The sequence below is a fragment of the Nannospalax galili genome, unplaced genomic scaffold (assembly GCF_000622305.1).
Source record: "Nannospalax galili isolate Female #2095 unplaced genomic scaffold, S.galili_v1.0 scaffold100, whole genome shotgun sequence".
In the NCBI taxonomy this organism is placed as follows: domain Eukaryota; kingdom Metazoa; phylum Chordata; class Mammalia; order Rodentia; family Spalacidae; genus Nannospalax; species Nannospalax galili.
In genome coordinates this window covers 4,551,029-4,568,486 of record NW_008352891.1, presented here as the reverse complement: position 1 = coordinate 4,568,486, position 17,458 = coordinate 4,551,029, and positions in this window count along the sequence as shown.

Below are 17,458 nucleotides of genomic sequence, written 5' to 3'. Positions count from 1 at the left end.
TCTCTCTTTTGATTTTATATTGGAGTGGCCGGATTGCTTTTGCCTTCAGGAGTTCCCACGGAGGCCCAATTCAGGTGAGGGTCAGATGTTTTCAGGCTTTCTCCTAAGGTCTGGATCCCTCCAGGAACGATTTTGTCCTCAGGAATTTGGGGGTTGGACTGGCCTGGGAGCCTGGCTCAGGAAAGATGCTGGTCTAGGGTAGCTGGTGGCCCTGCCACCAAGAGATCCAAAGGCAGATGGGGCGGGAAGAGGCCCCAAGGCCTCCTGGGGACTGCACTGAGGAGCTGGGTTGGTCCCTAAGAGAGGCCTGAGGGTAGGAGAGAGGCCTGTGGTGGGTCCTGCAGGCCCAGGGGAGCAGAGGGAAGTGAGGGCGGGGCCAAGCCCAGAAGCAGTGCTCCTGGGGCCCAGAGAAGGCACTTCGTTGGTCCTGGAGAGAGGCCTGCAGGTAGGAGAGAGGCCTGCAGCGGGTCCTGCAGGCCCAAGGGAAATGGAGATCTTTTTTAGAGGTTACAAACTCATTCAATTTTATGTCTTACAGGGCTTATACTGAGTTCAATATTGTATAACTGTATTAATTCAACTGTGAACCTAGAAACTTACAGCCTCTTGTGAAAGAGATGTACTCTTGCTCTGGAGTGTATTACTGAATATGTTAAAGCTGTAATGAAATGCTTCTTCTAATCATGTCGTTATTAAAATTTTTTAAAATAAATAAATGATGATAAAAAAAATGTGTACTTGGGGGCTGGAGAGATGGCTCAGCAGGGTACTGGCTGCTCTTGCAGAGGACCCGGGTTCTATTCCTAGCACCCACATGGCAGTTAACAACCATCCTTAACTCCATTACCAGGGGAATCTGACACCCTCTTCTGACCTCCTTGGGTACTGCATGACACAGGTGCACTTACCTACACACAGGCAATATGCTCATACACAAAAACTAAAAATAAAATATTAAAAGAATAAAAAGAAAGTGTACTTGAGATAAGTATTATTGGTTAAGTGTTGTAAATCTATATTATCATATTTAGGTTATAAGACACTAAAGAACTAAGCATTCTTCAAGGACCTTACCACCTACGCTAAGATATATAATGTGTTTGCAATTGTACGAGCAATAGTTATATCATATTAGGTGGAATTATGACCTTGTTGTTTTCATTTGAAAATTAAGCATGACATAAGGAGATACAATTGGGTGACAAATTGACAAGAGGTGGACTTGTGATGGCTAATCTTGGTTGTCAGCTTGACTGGATCTGGAGTTAACTGAAATGAGACTTTCTTTTTTTAAATTTTATTTATTTATTTTTATTTTATATGTATGCATGTATTGCCTGCATGTAGGTAAGTGCACCCGTGTCATACAATGCCCGAGGAGGTCAGAGGAGGCTGTTGCCTCCTAGACTAGAGTTACAGACAGTTGTTAGCTGCCATGTGGGTGCTGGGATTCGAACCTGGGTCTTTTGCAAGAACAGCCAGTATTCTTAACCTCTGAGCCATCTCTCCAGCCCCAACAGAGAGAGACTTTCTTGATTGGATTATTTGAAACCAGAAGACTCATCCTAAATGTGTGTGTTGCCTCCTGATGGCAGTCCATATAAAAGGCCATGGCAGAGGAGAGCTTTTGTGTTTTGCCTGTTGCCTTCTCTCTCACAGTGAGTTCATCCTACTGTTGTAGCATTCCTCTGCTGATAGTAGAACCAACTTCTTGGGGTTCCAACATAGACTGAAGACTAGCAAACCTCCAGGAATCCTTCAAGCTTCCATTGCAAGATTGGGACTGCCGATACATCCAGCCTGGTGGACTGAGCAATTACCAAATTCTCAGCTCTCCAGTGTGGCACAGCCATTGTTGGACTACTTGGATTCTATCTTGAAAGCTATTCTAATAAATCCATATATATATATATAATCAGTTCTGTTTCTTTAGAGAACCCTGACTAATACATTAAGACAATCCCCCACAGACATGTCCACGGGCCAACACATGTAGATAGTCCCTCGAGAATCTTCCCAGGTGATTCTAGGTTGTGTCAAGTTGACAATTAAAACTGACCATTGCTTTTCCTGTCATTCTCCCTGCTCTTTCTCTGACCCTGTCCACCTTTCAAATGACAAATCTAAGTTTCCCAGAAGTACATGGGAGCATCCAAAATTAAATACAGTTTGCGTTACTCTCTCGCAATCAGCAGTAGTTCCTAAGGTTCCTGAGACATGGCATTTTGTGGATGGAAAAAGTACAAGTGGTTTTTGGATTAATCACCCTTCCACCTGACTCAGAAATTCACTTACTTGCAGTTGCTGCGACAAGCAGCAATTTTCTGTACCTGCATGCATGCCGCATATATATTAGTTACCTTTCTCAATGCTGTGACCAACTACCTGACAAGAAACAACCTAAGGAGGAATGCTTTATTTTGGCTTACAGGTTGAGGGATCACAGTTTATCTTAGCAGAAAAGGCATATAGGCAGTGTGTGGTGGCTGGTCACATATCTGCAATCAGGAGGAGAGAGAGGGCAGGAAGTTTATCCAGGGCTGGGATAAACCTCAAGATTCTACTGAAAGAGAAAAGTAATCATCAGTTTTACCCAGCTGTGAAACCCTGCAAGGTACAATAGTGACTGGCCTCACAGGATATGCCCACTGGTACAATTGTGGCATAACTGTTATGAGAAAAACCAAAAACTTTCTGGTTGGATTTAACACCTGCTCTACAAGATGGAACACATACCCAGCACTGTTTCTGTGGCCAAGAATCTGTGGCCACATGGGTCCATAGGCTCTAGAGGAGAGCCTATTCCTGTTATTTTGCTAAATAGACAAAGTATTAAACTGATTCCTAATGACCTATGTTATATTAACTCTCATCAGAGAAGCTTCTTTTTGCAGAGCAAAGCAATTAACACAGATACCCACAATTGATCAGCATGCAGACAATAAGAGACTGAGGAGTACTCAACCCTAAATGGGACATCTATATCACACCCTCCCCCAAAGGCTCAGGGAGTATCTGGGAAGAGGGGGGGCAGAAAGATTATAAGAGTCAGAGATAGTGGATGACTAAAACGGAACAACGTTCTCCAGACACAACAGGGAAGTTGCATATATGAAGCCACGGTGCTTGTGATAACATGCATAAGACCTGTGCAAGCCCAAGGCAGACAAAATCCTAGTATGGTAGGAGGTGGATGACATAAAGCCCCAGCCTTAGCTGAAAGAACTATTGGCAGTTGGTAGCTGTTCGGAGAGGGGGAGTCAATTTTCTTTAAGGATTTGACCCTCAGGTAGATTGGCCATACTCCAGGGGAAAGATCTATACCCAAGAGGATATAGTGAATACCAACTGTACGTATATTAGTCACCTTTCTGTTGCTGTGATAGAAACACTGACCCAAGCAATTTATAGAAGGAAGAGTTTATTTGAGCTTACGGTTCCAGGGGAATTACAGTCCGTCATGGCAGGGAGGCATGGTGGCTGGAGGTGGCTGGAGCAGGAGCAGCAGAAGCTAAGCTCTCACATCATCACGCAGGCACAGAAAGCAAGAGAGCAACTGGAGATCTGGCAAGGCTTAAGAACTCTCTAACCCCACCCCCAGTGGCATGATTCCTCTAAAACCTCCCAAAACAGTACCATCATCTGGGGACAAAATGTCCAAATGCTTGGAGCCTATGGGGGACATTATCATTCAAACCATCACAGTACGTAATGGGATTTTTTAAAAGATGCTAAGTAGTGGGGTAAGGAGGTGGGGGTGGATCTGAGAGGAAATGGGGGAAGGGTTGAATATGATCAAAACACACTGCATGAAATCTTCAAATAAAAATATTACATAAAAAAAGAAACTTCAATGCCCACATGCAGAGACTCACTTCCTCCAGCTAGGTCCCACCTTAAGGCACACCGCTAGCTGGGGATCAAATGTTCAATCACATGAGCCTGTGGCAGACTGTTCATAATCTAACAGCATACAAGCTTCCCTCAGATTTGCCATCTTTGTCTGCCTCACTGTCTTCCTGAACTGAGTTGACTCTTATTTTTAAGCAAAGTTATGTATCATGTAAAGAAGGGATTTGTTAAGGAAAAGACAGTAATTCACACCTAAGGGTAGGTTTGGGCTTCTTAAAAGTCAATTTCATTACTGGTATCTTAGATAGCTCATTTTATAGGTGAACTTTGACAGAAAGAGGATTATTCCTGAGATAAGACAGGGAAAAGGCAAAGAACTCCAGGAATGGGTTGGGACTTCCCCGTAGAAAGGTCTATTTATTTCCCTTTTCTGTCCTTATATGGGGTTCTCAGATGTGTCATGGTGTCAGAGCAGGAATCAGGTCACTTTTCAAAAAAGAAAAAACCATATGGAGAGTCATTATATTGAAGTACAGCCCAGGTTCTGGGTAACTCTGCTGTGATACAGCTCTGGTTGTGTCAGTATCTGGTCACCCTGCATTTTGCCCATCGTTCCCTGTGCATGTCTCCATCTCTTAATATTAAGAGGTTGAAGAGGAGGGATGAGTTTTCTGTACCTCCAGCACTGGGCTGGAAAAGAAAGGACAACTGTGGAACGAGACTGCCTGTGGAAAGAAAGGACCACTCATGTCTGATTGAGGGTAATCAGAGACACTGCAGATGACTCTGAAGTTGGGACAGAAAAGTAACTAGTACAAATGTATATTGAATTAACAAAGTGGCAAGATGCTAAGGATTAAAAGGTCCCTTTAAGAAGACCTAGTGGGACTGGGACTCTAGACTTCTATGACTGCCTGTTGAGACACCACAGGTATGGTAGGAGACTGCTAGATTTTTTGTTGTTGTTGTTCATTTGTGTCCACACTTACACTGATTAGTCACTGAGCTTTTGAATCATCTTTGCTAAATGTGCACTCTCAGATCTAAGTTGATCAAAGTTGGATCATCTTTTAATCCCAAAGTGGTTCCTCCAAGAAATCATAGCTCTGCTGAGTCACGCCTAGCCAAAGAACATTATCTAAATGCAATTTCAAATTCATTTCCTCAGGATGTTCTTCAACATACTAACGAAGTCACAAAAATCTCAACTTTGATTGCAGTTAGCCTGCTCAAAACCCAAAACTCCACACAGAAGAAAGTACTCACTGGGAGAAGGGTGCCAACAGTGTCAGTGTAGCAAATAGCCCCATAAGTTTAACTGGTCAAGACTATAAAATCTCTAGTCTACCTGTTGGAAGACCCACTTTTCCAGTTTCACTGGTCAATCATCTGGTCATAGGACCACCCTAAGGAAGGCAGGCTCACCTTAAGTCATGCTAAATAGATGGTGGAATACCTAGTGTGTTAATGAGACAGGGAATTTTTCCTGCCTAGAATCTTGTGTCCCAGTGCAGTGCTTCTGGACCCAGTGATATGTTAGTCTCTGTAAGTCTTCTGCTTTTCTGAATTCTTCAGAAAAGCATGGTCTCTCTTCTTCTTCTTCATATCCCTTTTCTAAACATGCTTTCTTTAACATTTTAGACTGCCCTAGCATCTTGTATTTCTTTACTTTTTTTCTAAAGTTTCCTTCTCCCAGCCAATGTGGTTGCCGGTCAGTCACGTGTCTGACCTCCACTCACGCTCTAAACCTTCATGGCTTTATGGTTTTCTCTTCTTCTCCCCTCCATTCTCTTCCTCGAGGCAGCTAGTGAGATTACCAGCTCCCCTGCTCTGAGGATTTTCCTTAAAATTCTAATAAAATTGTCCTAAAAGCTTCCATTTGAGTGTCTAAGAACCCTCTAGGGGAGAACCCCTTAGGGGATGCTCCCTCCCCCCAGCCCCTGTTTCAATAGTATGTGTGAATATTAAGCCAGCCACCTTTTCTGTGCAACTTGCATGAAATGTACAATGGATGGGAAGGGCTGTGTGCAAAGCTCTGGGGGTTTTGTCCCCCTATTGGTCTACAAGAATTTATGAATTCCATAATCTTTGGGGGAAAGGTTTAAAAAGTTTTTACATGTATTTATTTGTGTGTATATGTGTGCAGGGGCATGCATGCTATGGTGTATGTCTAGAGATCAGAGGACAAATTGTGGAATTGTTTCTCTCCTTCCACATTTATGAGGGTTCCATGGATTGAATTCAGGTCACTACACAAATGCCTTTACCTACTCAGCCATCTTGTCTACATTTTCTTAGCTTTTTGAGCAGGTCTCACACTTGTCACCCAGGCTAAATTTCAACTTACTATGTTACCCAAGCTAGCCTAAAACTCATGGGATCCTCTTGTCTTAGCCTCTCTAGTGCTTGGATTACAGAGATGAGTCACCATGCCAGGCTCCATAATCTTAAAACTGTATCTTACTACACCATGTGAGCCCTGAATGGCTTGTGTAGATAGTGCTGTTAGAATGATTTTTACACCATGTTTATTTCTCCCGTGGTGTTTGCTCCTGATCTTCTACAGATCATTAGTGCTTGCTAGGCTCATACAGCATTGCTCATTACCTCATGATTATTTTAAACAACTGTCCAGACAAGAAAGAACCCCTCAGATGGGTAATTAAGGAAATTGCAAATGATTTTTTTCAATAATGGACTTTCACATGTGCAGAATAATAAGCTATCACCATAATAAGTTCAACATTTCCAGGATATCATTTTAGCCATTACCACCAAAATGAGTCCAATTTGCTATCATACTCTCTGGAGCTGCATGTATGGAGGACAGTTGCTGCTCAAATGCCACAGTATCCCTGGCCCAGAGGCACTGGGTGTGCTGGAGTGAGTGAGCTGTTGTTTTAGGAATGCAAGTAGAATTGCTCCATGATAATAAGTTTTGGAGTGCACTCCCCTGTGTCCTACAGCAAGACCCTCTCACTTAGGAAAAGATGTCAACCTGTCTCTAGCATCCAGGTCACATAGACATGTTCTTGGTTTCATATGAGAAATAACCCAGCAAGCTAGATTTCACCATGACTCCCTTCTTACCTCTCCCCAAACAAAAAAGTAATAGTTTGGCCAAAATAAAATGAAATAAAAAATGTTGCAATTTCTATCAAGTTTAGTATTACTACTTTTTCTTGTCTGCTTAAGAAAAAAACTGCTTTTTGGCAGTCTGTGTATGTGTATGTGTGTGTGTATACATGTGAGTATGAGTGAACAAGTATATGTGTACATGCGGAAGCCAGAGGTTGATGTTGGATGCACTTCTCTATTGCTCTTCACTGTATTTTTTGAGTCAGGGTCTCTCACTGACCTTAGAGCTCACAGGTTCAGCTACACTAGCTGGCCAGGATCCTCCTGGCTCTGCATCCCTAGTACTGAGATTACAAGCATACACCACCATACCTAGCTTTTTATGTGGGTACTCAGATCTTCATACTTATGTAAGGGACTAAATCCCTAATAAACAAACAGGGTCACTGAGGAGAAATAAAGATGGCTCACTTCCTGCTTCTTCTTGGCCTGAGACAAAGGCTTGGGGGCTCCCCCTTTAGGCAGCAGTGTTCTCTTTCCAGCCTACTAGTTCAAACCAGTTCAGATAAGACCAAGGATGAACTTGGACATCTCTTCATTTGAACCATAAATCTATCATCCTTTTCTTTGTTTAAGTTGGCCAATTCAAAATTAGGGGAGAGGAAACCATAAAACCCTTAAAACACAAGTCCTCCCTGGGGGCTTTGGAGTTTGGTTTCTGAATTCTCCTCTCCACATGTGGAGAGCTTCTCTCTCTCTCTCTCTCTCTCTCTCTCTCTCTCTCTCTCTCTCTTCTCTCAGTATGTGTGAGTTTTTATCTTTCAATAAGTTGGCTTGCTTTTTGCTCTCTGTTCATCTGAGATCTTTCCTGCCTTTTTAGTCTTTGAATGGCTGAGACAATGAACCCAATCCCTGGACAGTGACCATCCAGGACCCCTAGAGGATACATGGTAAGTGCTTTACTGACTGAGCTGTCTCCCCAGCCCCTTACCAATCTTTTCTGAATTTTTATTTTCCTGACCACAGAAAAATCTACATCATGCTAATTCATATTGTGTTTATTCATATTTCCTTTGTGTCCTGGTACATGGCTGATTAAAAAAAAATCTCTTAGTATGTTTGGAAACTGAAATGTAAATTTTCTACCAGGTAGAAGTTCTACTACTTTTGGTTCATGCTTATTAGTATATTGGTCAACCTTTCTGATGTCAGTTCTGTCAGAATGGTATGATGGCTGGCCTTCATTATCAACTTGATGTAATTTAGAATCACCTAGAAGATATGTCTTTGGATATGTGAGCATGTTTTTAGAGAGGTTTAACTGAAGAGGGAAAACCTACCCTAAATGTGGGTAGCTTTATTCTATGGACTGGGGCCACAGATTAAATAAAAGGTAAAAAAAAAAAAAAATAGAGAAAATGGATGGAATACCACCATCATATTCTCCCTGCCCCCTCAATCCACCAAGATGTGAGAAAGCAGCCCCCCACTGCCACTGCCATTCCTCCCCTGCTATAATGGAGCGTGCCCATCCAAGTTATGACACAAAGCAAGTCCAAACGTGGCTTCCGTCAAGTATTTTATCATAAGAATAAGAAAAGTAACTGATAGAGGAAGCCAGTAACAATAAGTGGGTCATTGCTGTAAGAAACATGACCTTGTGAGTTTTGGGCCTTTAGAACTAGTTTGTGGAAGAGTTTAGAGCCACAGGCCAGAGAAGCCCTGGAAGGCTGTAAACAGAGTTTAATGAGCTATTCTCAAAACATTGAACATAGCATTACCACAGGGTCCAAGAGCTCCACCCCCCAAAATTAATATGTCTAAGTGAGGCATGCTAATCCCAGCACTGGGGTGGCTGAGATAGGAGGATCCACATTCAGGGTCAACCTAAGATACATGGCAGATGACAAAGGAACAAGCTGTATTAGTTACAGTTTTTGTTGCTATGATAAAAATACCCTGACAAAAACAACTGGAGCTGGGAATGTGACTCAGTTGGTAGAGTGCTAGTTAGCATGCATGAAGCCATGGGTTCAGTCTCCAACACCACATAAAACTGGGTGTGGCAGTGTAGGCCTGTAATCCCAGAACCTGGGAAGTACAAGGAGGAGGATCAGAAGTTCAAGGTCATTCTCAGCTACACAGGGAGTTTGCAGTCATCTTGGGCTTCATGGTGGGGGACACCTTAAGGGAGAAAGGACTTATCTTGGCTAACAATTCAACGGTATGGTCCATCATTGCCAGAAAATCCTTGAGGTGGCTGGTCATGTTGCATCTGCAGTCTGGAAACAGACTGATGACTGCTCTTAGTCAACTAGCTTCCTCCTTATTATACAATCAGGACCTAAACCCTGGGAATGGTGTCACCCGTTCAGGGTGGGTTTGTCCATGTCAATTAACCTAATCAAGATAATCCCTCAAGATTTGGTCTGAGGCTTGTCTCCTAGGTGATTCTAGAGCCTGTCGAGTTGATGATAAATATTAACCATCACACATACACACACACACACACACACACACACACACACACACACACACACATTCAAATATGTCCACACAAAAACCTTCACATGAATGTTCATGTCAGCAGCAGTCTCAACAGTCAAAAAGTGGTAACAACCCAAACTTCCATGTCTTCATCAATAACTAAATAAAACATGTGTCCACCTGGAGGAACATTTTTATCCACACAGGGAATAGATACTGAAATGTACCACAACATGGATGGTTCTTAAAAACATGCTAAGAGAAAAACACAAAAGCCACACATGGTGCATGGTTCCATGTATATGAAATTTTCAAACCAGGCTGATCCCCAGAGATAGAAAACAGATTAATGGGTGCCGGGGAAGAGGGAGGAGAAATGAGGAATGACTACTAATTAGCACAGGGTTTCTTCTGTTCTGAAGTTAAATAGTGGTATTGGTCACCTGACGTTGTGAATCTACTGACAGCTACTGAGGGGTGCACTTCAAAAGGGTGGGTCTGTGGCATGGATATAATGGCTCTTTTGTCCCTTGAAACTGCTCTTGCTGCCTCCCACAATTCTACATGTAGGTGCACAGGCTGGGAATTTCTCCCAGTGGAGTGGAGCCCAGTGAAAGGAGAATGCAGATGTGATATGCTTCAAATTGCAGGCAAGCAAAGATACATTCTCTCCAGGGTTGTCTGGGAGAAAGGACAAAAAGCAGAGAGATGACAGGCACCTGTGGCAATCCCATCAGGTGGCAGTGTGCCTGTGGAGTCGGTGGGAGGAGACAGATCACAGCACCCACACAGCAAGCATCCTGGAGCACCTCTAGGCATGTCCTGAGCCTGGCCGGTACACCACACACTGTGCAAAGAGAGATTTCCTAACTCTTAAAGAATCCATCCCTTGATGCTGGGAGTGGTGGTGCACGTCTTTAATCCCAGACCTTGGGGGAGCAGAGGCAGGTGAATATCTGAGATTGTGGCCAGCCTGGTCCACATAGTGACTTCCAGGCAGGGTGGGACTAGAGAGAACCTGTCCAAAAAAAAAAAAATCCATCACTTGATCACATTCAGCATGGAGTATGCTTAGAAAAGTCCACTACTAAAAAGAATCCCATAGTGAAAAGCTATTCCAAAATCGGTCATCCTGTGATTTTCTGATGGATTAAACTAAATTGCTATCACAGGGTTCCTGGTACCCTTGGTGCTTCCTGGTTTAGTCATTCAAATCAATTAGTGGTTGTTAATTGCATGCTGAGCGCCAGACATAGTGTTTCTTCATCCATTCACTCAATACTTACCTCCCTAGGGTCAGATAGGGAGGCCTCCCACAGTCTGGGGTGCACAGGAATCCCAGGCAGGCCAGTATAGGCCCAAAAGTGTACATGGCAGCTGTCTAGAATGTACTCTTTTCTCAGAATGGGTGGTGCCTAAATCCTCCTCTCCAATCAGAAATCAAGGTAGAAAGGACAAAGGGTTTTGTCCTTGTCATTCCCATCCAGCCCCTTCGTGAGGAGCAGCCACCTCCAGAATGCAGGAGTAGCTTCGATTAGGTGTCAGTCAGAGTTGCAGCCAAGCCCGAGGGACTCTCACCGACCAGCTGGCCATGCTGGAGTCTGTGACCATCTTTTTCCTGCTTTGTGGTCCAAGATACAGTCTTGAAAGCCTCTCCAGACATCACAGATGGGGAAGAGGGCCAACCCCCCCCCAATAGCCTAAGTGCACTACTTCCTGCACAAAGCATACCCCAGATATGAGCACCAGCAGCCCAGAGTAGCACCCATCTCAGCAGCACAAGTATAGGGCTTGAGAACATCAGCCTGAAGGTGCAGATAGTGTGTTCCTAAGTCACAGGGCCCCAGGGTAAGCAGCTGGGACAGATCTTGGCTCCAGGATTCAGGACTTTAAGACTTCCCATTCTGCAATACTGAGCTCGGCATGACATTCATTGATCTGTCACCTCCAGGTTCTATTGTGACCTTGTCACTTCCTGGCACCATTTAAGATATAGTCACAGCCATTTCATGAAGGGCACAAGCCAGGGTGGTGGTGCAGAACTGTAATCCCAGTACTTAGGAGGTAGAGGCAGGAGGATAAGGATTTCAAGGTTATCCTCAACTATGTAGCAATTTCAAGACCTAGCCTCACTCAAAGGAAAAAAACGAAAGGAAGAAAGGAGGGAGGGACGGAGGGAGGGAGAGAGAGAGAGCACAGAAAGCATATTTCTCTTTGAGTTATCTCTTGGAAGCCCAGAATGAAAGCCCTGGCCCAGGCCTCACACACAAGGAGGATCTCTAGGCAGGAGCATCTGCAAGCTAAGCTTCTGCATCAGAGGGTGTTGTCCAGTAAGACACGCTGTCCAGGAGGGAAGATTGTCCAGCAGGGGTTGCTATCCAGCAGGAAACACTGTCCTACAAAGGGGCGCTGTCCGGTAGGGGACAGGGCATGCTTCAGCAAGGAGCATTCTCCAGGAAAGGGTGCTGTCCATCCCACAGAGCACAGGGCTGGTGGTTGAGATCTACCCAAAGTACTGATATCTGCCTCTTGCACAGATTTTTCAGAACTGCCCTTTCCTGTGTCATTTCTGTTGATTGCTGGTCTTGAGTGGCAAAGGTAGAATTCTGACGATATTTCTCCTAAGCTGATATTTAAGAAGCTCTTAATATGAGCAATCTTCCTGAGATTGCTGAGATGGGACAAACCAGATTTGTGCTGGCAAGTTTTTCCATGATGCATTCCCTACTTGGGTGGGCAACTTCCCTTCTATGCATCTCTCCCTCACACCAGGTTATACCCTCAGTGACAGGGACAGTGTCTTACTGGTTCTGAACCTCTAAAGCTAACTTGGACCTAACACCAGCATTTAATAAAAATTTGCTTTTGAGTATCCACTGATGCCAGGCACTATTCTGGGTACTACACAAGCCAGTGGCTGGCTTTGGTGGATGAGGACAGTTGAATAAACAATAGACAGGTATACACAAGTATATGTTACATACAAAATATCAGCGGATAAACAGTAAAAGCTACAAAGAGGGCTGAGGGTGGCTCAGTGGGTAAAGTGATGCATAAGCACGAGGACTTGAGTTCAGATTCCCAGTACTCACATAAAAGCCATGCCCATATCTGTAACCCCAGTGTTCAAGGGAGGAGGGAACGGAGACAGGTGGATCCTGGTGATTCATTGGCTGGCTAATCTAGCCAAAGCAGTGAGTTCCAGGTTCATGAGAGATCCTGTCTCAAAAAACAAGATGGAGAGTAATAGGGGAGGACACTCAACATCAACCTCTGTCCTCATACATGCATAGGCTAGGGTGCCCACACAAACAACACACACACACACACACACACACACACACACACACACAATTTTTTAATAAAAGAAATATAAGTCAGGATGAAGGAAGGTACTGCCTCAGCTGGATAAGAAGAGAAGAGTGTGATGAGGCAGTGAGGGACCTGGATGAAGTGAGGGAGTCATGGGGATCACCGAGAAAGTCAGTGCCCCTGCAAAAGAGAGAACAACATGGAAGTGGTGAGGAACTGGGGTCTTAGGGGTCTCAGCAAGGAGGTAGGTTTTACTGAGGAAGCAGGAGCCATAGCAGGCTTTCAAAAAGAAGAGTGGCATCATTAAAGTGACGTTCCAAATTTTTTATTTATTATTTTTATTTTATGTGTACAAGTGTTATGTCTGCATGTAGGTAAATGCACCCGTGTCATGCAATGCCCGAGGAGGACAAAAGAGGCTGTCGGATTCCCTAGAACTGGAGTTACAAATGGTTGTTAGCTGCCATGTGGGTGCTGGGTCTTCTGCAAGAACAGTCAGTTTTCTTAACCATTGAGCCATCTCTCCAGCCCCAAAAGTGACATTTTAAAAGGGTCATTGTGGCTATGTGTGGATCACGTGTGTAAGGAAATGGCTTGTGGGTGGGGAGAGACTGCTGCACTTCTGACAAATGTCCCCTCATTGAAGTGGAATAGCAGGCTGGATAACGAATTCTCAGGCCTGTGAGCAAGGGTGTCTAGGTCCCAGTCATGGATGTGTGACCTTGGCTAAGTTGCTAGCCTCCTGGTGCCCCTTTCCCCTTTTAAGATGGGGATAATATTACCTTCCATCAGTGAGTCTCAGTGAGGCCCCATGGTCCAGCAACCTCTGCCTCACCTGGGAACTTACTGGAATGCAAGTTCACCAGCCATACCCAGACTAACAGCTCAAGAGCCCAGTGGGGTGGGTTGCCAAAGAAACTGCAGGACCCCGAGTAAGCACTGTATTCCAGACATGGCAAAGGCTTTCTATGAAAAATGCTGAGAATGCTCACCTTAAAAAAGTATTCCTTATTTATCTATAACACAGATTCAATTGGGTATCCTGTATTTTTATTTGTTCAGTGTGAATGCCCCACCTGCTGCTGGCAACCCTGGGGACAGAGCAGGACGCTGTTTGGGACTTGTTCCAGTGTGTTCTGCCCAGCACTTGGCCTGCAGAAGCAGGGAGATGAAAGCCTTACACTTGTAAAAGTGAACTTAGAGGTATAGAAAAAAGGACTGAAGGGTATTTGTAGAGACAGTGGAGAAAACGCACTTCCTAACCTTGCTGGGAACAACAGCCTGCCATCCCTAATTGTGTATTAATAAATGAATAGATTTGCCCAACCCATTGAGTGCCAGGGGATGATGCCAACCTGTCCTACAGATATAGCTGAAAGTTTCATATAACATCATCATCCAAATGATTCTGTTTTCTTGGCCTTGGGGGAAAAAAAAACAGAGCTGGAATATCTAGAGACGTAGCAGGTCCATTTCAGCTCCATCTACACCAAGAATCTTAAGACACTGCCTGTCCATCGGGCCTTCATGGGTTAACGTGTGGATTGTTCCCTAGCAGCGACTTAATGTTCAAGCAGAGGCCTGGAATTAAAACGTCTCTCCTTTTCTTTAGCCACATGGGAGTTCTAATTATAGCATTCAGACTCAAATGCATATTTATTTTGCTCATCTCTAGCCTCAGCTTGTAATGAAGACTTGGTGCATCCTACCTTAGAAAACCAGTAACAGAGTATTCCAGTGTGTTCTGGGGCTGTAGCTGATAAGGGCAGGTGGCTGAGGAAACAGGGTAATTTCTGTTTTATAATTATGTCATGTTACAGTCAATGTGCATGGCTAGGACCACAGAAATCACATAGAATGTAACCTTCTAGTCCAGACCCCATGAAGCAGGAATTGGACTCTTCCATAAAAGTGTGTGGTGTGGGATAGTACAAAAGAGAGAGGCTCTAAGAGGCTGCTAACCCCAGAGAAGCCACTACATGGTCAGGAACTCGTGGTACCTCCTTTGTGAGCTATTGTCAGTCCTTCCAGCTTAGCAATGTATAACTACCAAGAGAATAAAGTGTGGGGGAACAAAGTAATGAACGAGAAGCACCCTGACCCATTTCTGAGCTGTTGTTCCTGACAGCCTGTTGCTTACAGTGAAACAGGTCTCACAGTGCTCTCTCACATCCCTAGTATAAAGGCCCAGGATTCAAGTCACTCTGGTTCTCCTCTGAAGTCCAGCTGCTGAATCTGAAGCAAGTCGTCCTCTTGTCTGTCTCCCTGTCATTGCACACTGCCTCTGGTCACTGTGGGATAATGTAGATAAAACCACACAGTGTCAGCAAGTGCCCAACAGACAGCAGTTCTTGGGGCTTCTCCGATGCCCTCCCCACTGTTCATCCAGCCAATCAGATGCAAGGTCTACCAGAGCCATGAATATCAACAGTGGGTCTTTTCCAGTCCTTTCTGTTGCTTCAAGGCACACAGAAATCTGCTGTCTTACCATTTAAATCAACCTTATTTCTTGTCCATGAACATCTGTCATGGCCCCCCCCAACTAATGCTTAGTCAAGAATGGCAACAGCCCCATTGGCCCAGTGCCACATGATAGCAGCCTTATATCCTGCCCCCGGTCCTTTCTCTCACCTACACAGTGACACATCCCTCAATAGCAGGGTTTTGAGGAAGAATCCAAAAAGCCCTCAGCTGAGGTGCAGGAGAACCTCTCTCATCACAAGGAAAACCCAAGACTGCTCAAAATTGTGCATCTTTCCCTTGCAAGAGATGGATGTCCCTTCTGTGAAGGTCCTGAAACCAGAAGTCCTCATTATGACATCTTCCTGCTAGAGGGTACAGTGCTGGACATCTACTGTTCTCCACTACCCTTAGGAAGAGCCCCGAGAGCATGGGGGACTGAGCTTCCTGTGGCCCACAGAACCAGGACCTTATTACCCCAGTCACCATTCTAGGAATGTGATTTGAACCTTTACCTTCCCACCCCTCCCTTTTGCTGTAACCTTGTCTGCATGTAGAGTTCTAAGGAAGAATGCCTTGCCCTAGCCCAACTTCAGTGTTTATAGGCAAAATGACATATTGATCAACTGTGGAAAGTTGTTTTGGACTGATTCCCAGATTCAGTCTCTACTTGAGTTTAACACCCAAATCATCTGGTTTGTCACAATCATCAGAATAACAGCTCTGGGAATGTGCTCACCACCCTTTCCATCACTGTGACAAAACACTTGAGAGGAACAAGTTAAATCAAATTGAAGGAGGGTTTATTTTGACTCATGGTTTCAGGGAATTCAATCAATTTATTCTGGCTCTATTTTTTTTTTTATTTCCCCTGTAGTGAGACAGAGCACCATGATAGAAACAGGGGATGGAGCAAAATGCCAGAAAGCAGAGGAATGATAGAGAGATATCAAAGACAAGATATGTCCCCAAGGACCTAATTTCTCCATCCAGGCCCAACCTTCTAATAGCCCATGCAGTGTGAACTCATGAATGGATTAAGGGATTGGTGAAGTCAAAGCATTCAGGATCCAATTGTCTCTCCACAGTGCCACCTGCTGGAAAGGAAGCCTACAACACAGGAGCAGTTTTTGGAGAAACTTCACCTTCAGACTGCAGCAGGAGAAAACTAATGTCCTTTGGCATTTAACAGAAGCATCCGGAGCAGTGTTTCTCAAAGTGCTTCCCAAGACTTCCATAGGTGTCCTCCCAGAAGCCATGCTGGGGTGTCTAGAGTTCTCTAGAGGAGAGTCAAAAATCTTTCCTTTGACAGTGAAAACACCAGAGCACACAGCCTCTGGGTCACCTGGTGACCCTCTACACTTACGAAAAGCATCTCATTCTCACATCTATGCTTCCTGGATAAGCCCTCTGGAGCCAGGGGTAGGTGAACAGACAGTAGGCACTGTCCTCAGGGAGTTCCTGGCCTCAGGGGTACAGAGATGATGACATGAGAACCTAAAGTCATCACTTGTGATGGGGCCATGGAAGACCCAGCCTTGGAAAGAAAAAGGGGAAGGATAATCTCTACAGCAGAAAAGTGCTAAGCTTCCAATTTATGGGTGATGAGAAGAAAAGGGGACAGAGGCAGGTGGCACAGGCAGGAGGCTGTGGCAGCTGCCTCTTTCCTGGCCCAAGAGGCTAAGAAAATTGAAAGCAGGGGCAGGAGCTGCCCAGTTCTTATTTGGGACTCTTAGAGAAGGCCACCTACCTCACCCGCCTCCATCCCTGGGTTCCTCCCACTCCACAGCCTGGCCCTCCATCTCTACCAAGGCCATGGCATCCAGTAAACCTAACCTGGTTGTTCAAAGATGCTTCCTTGGAAAACCTTTTGGGCTCCACGTGATATGGAGGGGACTCCTAAGGAGAGCAGAGGACAAGGATCAGTTGAAAGCTTAACTTGGGTACTAGTTAGAGGAAGCCATTTTTCTAGGAGCAAAGTGACCCTGGATCCAAGAACACCATCCATGGGCATTTAGAACCAGGGCCCAATGGAAGTTCCACCTAGACATCAGGGTATCTAGTTGGCAACCAGGATACTGGCCAGAATGAATGGCTGAGTGCCTCAGACCACAGATGACAAAGGTTACAACTTCTACCATAAACTCCAGGATGCTTGAGGCAGAAGGAGACAGACCTATTACCCTGGCCCGTGAAGCTAGAACCACCAAAGGCTTGGAGGTTCAGGGTCCCTTCCTCTGCCATTTACCATCTATGGTCAGAGAGGATA